Raw genomic sequence first — 4316 nt, 5'->3', positions numbered from 1 at the left:
TCTTATAAATAGAAGAAATTCTAATAATTATTAACATTATCCTTGCTGCTATATTAAAGGTAGTTATGCCTGCACCACATTCTCAACTGTAAGCTCTTGAATAAGAGGATCCAAGTCTTGTTCATCTCTATATGCAAGCATCTAAAATGATATTTACCCCAGTGTAGGTGATGAGTAATGGTTATGGAATACAATTGACAGGACAGGTTTACTAGATATTGAAGGTGGGAAAGAAATAAATCAAAGCTGGTTCTGATATTTCAAATAGATAATGCAGCTGATGTTAACTAAATAGAAGTTACCAATGGCCTCTACTAAATCCAATTTTTTTTCTTCTCAATCATCTTCCTTGCCCTATCAGCATTATTTTATCACTCTGGCCTCCTTGAAACACTTTCTTCACTTTGACTTAAGAATATTATACTCTTGCTTTACTTTCTATTCACTCTGCATTACTGGTTCTTCCTCGTCTGTTAGAAATCTTTCATAATGCAAGCATACTTCAAGGGCTCAATCTTCTGTCTTCCTTCTATATCTAGACTCTCTCTCTTAATGTGTTATCAGTCCCCACGGCATTAAACACCACCTGCATACTGATGACTCCTAATACATATGTCTCACCCACACCTCTGTCCAACTATCAAACACCTGCCTAAATAACACCTCCATTTGGAGGTATTAAAAATATCAAGCTTGACATGCTCAGAACTGGATTCTAAAGATACCATTACACAAAGCTTGCTCTACTACCAGCCTTCCTCATCTAAGGTAAAACTAAATCATTGTTTCAATTCATTGTGTGGCTGTTACGGAGTTATTGGTCTTCTCTTAAATCAGGGGAGGGGAATGTAGGACCCGTCTGACCTGCAGGCCCTATAAGGCCTGAGAATTTTGTATGGCCCTCCAATGGTGTTACAAATATCCAAATGGCCCTTGGCAGAAAAAGGTTCTCCACCCTTGTAACACTTAAATTCTTACCACCAAAATCTCCATTATTTTCAATAACACCCTTAAGCTTGAACTTGCCCTCACTGTTTCAAATAAAGTCAGTTCCTTTAGGGTAGATCTTCAGGGCTCTCTGTTATTGTGAACTTCCATTTCTCCTGGGGAAAAAATCTGATCCATTGCTATACCCACTGGGTGAGGGTAGAAGCCTCTAGCTTCTTGGCTTGCCTTTTCCACCATGGAACCTCTGCCCTACAAGGGAGCCAAGGCAAGGACAATTGAGGTCCCAGTACCTTTATCCTGCCATCGCTGTGGTAGGATTTCCACACCAAGAAGTAGGAATGGGAGGAAGAATGAGTCCCAATCTCTCTGTAACACTCTCCTGCAACTTACTCTCTGCAACTCAGAGCTAGTAAGGATGAGTAATTCTGGCTGCCTGACCGTCCCAGAAAGATACCTTATCCCTTGTCTGGGAGCTGAGGGGAAAGGAAGCTAGAATATAAGACTGGATATGCAAGAATTCATTGTCTTGGGGACACATTCTTGGAATATAAGATTTAATGCATCATCTACGACCTCAGAGCATTGGGAAAGCTCACTGTCTAAAGAAACTCACTAAAAGTAGGGAGGCTCTTAGAAACTTAGAGAGATCAAAAGCCCACACTGAGAACAATATAAATACTTAAGTTTGTGGAATAAAAAAGAAAAGGTAACAGTCTGGGCATGTTGGAATGGTTAAATGAGGTAAAGTCAGGAGACACACAGGAAGGTTACATTTAATAGGAAAGCCCAAAGGAAACAATATTCACCAAGGCATTAAGAATGTTCAGTGGTAGCTGTCACTCATTAACACCTACTTAACACTTACTGTGAAGATGGAACTCAAAAGTAATTAAAATTATGTGCAAGCACTTAACTACTAGAAAGCATGAGGATGCAATTACCTTAACAAGAGAAACAGATAGGCAACCAAAAGTCCACTACCCACAGGGGCTGTAAAGATGGTCAGTAGAACATGGTCTTGTAAAGATTGCTTTCATCTAAATGGATTTGAACAATGGGATTGAAGAGAATAAAGAAGAATGATGCTCTGGCCAGTTTGGTTCAGTTGGTTGAGCATTGCCCCATGCACTGAAAGGTCACCAATTCAATTTCAGGTCAGGGCACATACCCAGGGTTCAGGTTTGATCACAGGTCAAAGTAGGTGCGGGAGGCAACCGATCAATGTTTCTCTCTCTCTCTCCCTTCATCTCTCTCTAAAATCAATAAAAACATCTTTTTTAAAAAGAAAGTGCAAAAAGTAAATAAGGGTTGCACAAGATTCCTACACTTGTTGGAAAAGAGATGAAGTTTTTGAGAGGTGAGAGAAATAGGCCTTCTGGAAGTGACCAGCAGGCAGGAAAGTAAGCAGTGGCCCACACTCAGTTGAGAGCAGTGAAGAGGAGCGTGAGACATTTCTGTCAGATGGGTCACTCAGTAGTAAGAAATAGTTAGAAAAAGAAAACTGGAGGGTAAAAAAGATAGGTAAAATTGATGAGCAGAACAAAAATAAACTTGTTTCTGCATAGTCTTCAGGTTGAGGGTAAGAAAGGTGAGGTCAAATAAGAAAGCCTAGGCCCTGCAAATGATGCCCTTCCTGCCTCAGCACATAGTTATTCTGGTCTCTAGAGTCACAATGAAACTGGAAATCTTAATGTAGATTTTACAAATACAGAATGGTAGCCTCACAACCAAATACTGGTCTTCGTAATATCATCACAGACCCTGTCAACCACAAATTTTTCTTACTCTTCTTCTGCCTCCTGTTCAAACTAAAGCTATCCATCTTATGGCTTTACATTTTATTACTGAGGCCCTACTTCAATCATCTGAATTTCTCCTGGAGCTACTTGGAAGTTGTCTTTCTCTAACTACCAGATGATAGTAAAGAACCTTATGAGGTTAATTCTGATAGATGTTTTCAACTTCACTGTTGACACTTGAGGCCAGATCAGTATTTTTTTGTGGGAGACTGTCCTACGCATAAAAGGAAAGGGTCATCCATATTTTTTTCTCAGATGAAACAATTTTATTTCACCATTGTCTTTAAAATCACAAAGATGCTATGTTCTTCGTATAAAAACATAAGTACATATAACTATATTTTCTAGAAAATGACCATATAGACCCTCTCAAAGAAAAAATGCTTCCTATTACATGGTTTCAGTGAAGGTGCTTGGAAAGAACTCACATCTGGACTGATTCCTAAAACATACCATTCCACCATTGCATTTTTTGGTTCAAAGTATAGATTATTATCATCAGTACATGTTCCTGTGCTCTTACACATTTGGTAATACACATATAGAATGGAGGATTATCACTTAATGCTCTATTGGTTCATCAGCCTTTTCTGCAGGTTCATCAGCAGGTTGAGTAGGCTGTGCCTTTCTCTATGGCTTTTCTTCAATGTCTTCCAGGAATGGAGGTACATTATCATCATCATTATACATCATAAACTCCAAGTCTTTACCAACTATTCCAATGGAAACATTCTTCACAGTTAGGTCTTGTTCTATAGAAAGTGTCTCTCTTAAAGCATGCAGGCCATGCTTAACCAGTTCACTCAAATTGCATTCCATAATCTCAGACATATGTCTGTCCAAGTAAGTATGAGCTGATTGAAAATGAGCTCCAATGGACACAGATATGCTGTCAAAATAGTTAGCAGAGAGACAGGTGTGGAAAACAAGAGGGCCCATATCATCATAACCAGGAATAAGCAGCCCAACAGCATAATCTTTGTGTTGGTATCTGGGTCTTACTTCCAATTATAGATACAAGAAGAGACACAGGAAGAGGTCTGTCAAATACAAATCTGGAATCCAAACACTCCTGGCACATAAAATTACATAACAGTCTAGCTCCAGCAGTAAGTCCCACAATTGAGATACCTACAGTGTTGCCTTGACTTACGAGTGTCCCGACTAACGAGTTTCTCGAGATATGAGCTGTCTCTCGGCCGATTTTTTGCTTTGATTTGCGAGCTAAAATTCAGGTTACGAGCCAGCTTCAGATACCCCACCGCTAGTTGGCGCAGCGAACGTCACAGTGAACATCACAACATCAGCCCAGCATCACGTGTCTCACTCGTTCACTTTAAGCGGTTAGCTCTTAGTTGAAGCATCAGTGTTGTGCTCGCATTTGTGCTTGCAGTTATTTTGCAAAACTTTGTTTTTTCAACCATGGATCTGAAGAAAGTAAGTGCTAAGGACAGTGCTGAGAAGAAGAAGCAGATGATGTGCATTGAATTAAAGAAAGAAATTATCAAAAAACATGACCAAGGTGTGCGTGTAATCGACTTGGCGAAGCAGTACGAGCGTAGCACTTCT

General features: G+C 39.7%; 1 pseudogene; it reads right to left on the bottom strand.

Moving 5' to 3' along the window:
- Positions 1–3277: 3277 nt before the first annotated feature.
- The window catches only part of LOC102260079, a 2360-nt pseudogene continuing 1321 nt past the window's right edge, over positions 3278–4316 (bottom strand).

Source organism: Myotis brandtii, unplaced genomic scaffold (assembly GCF_000412655.1).
Source record: "Myotis brandtii unplaced genomic scaffold, ASM41265v1 scaffold1651, whole genome shotgun sequence".
NCBI lineage: Eukaryota > Metazoa > Chordata > Mammalia > Chiroptera > Vespertilionidae > Myotis > Myotis brandtii.
Note: the sequence above shows the minus strand (reverse complement) of the source record. Positions and strands in the feature narration are given on the sequence as shown.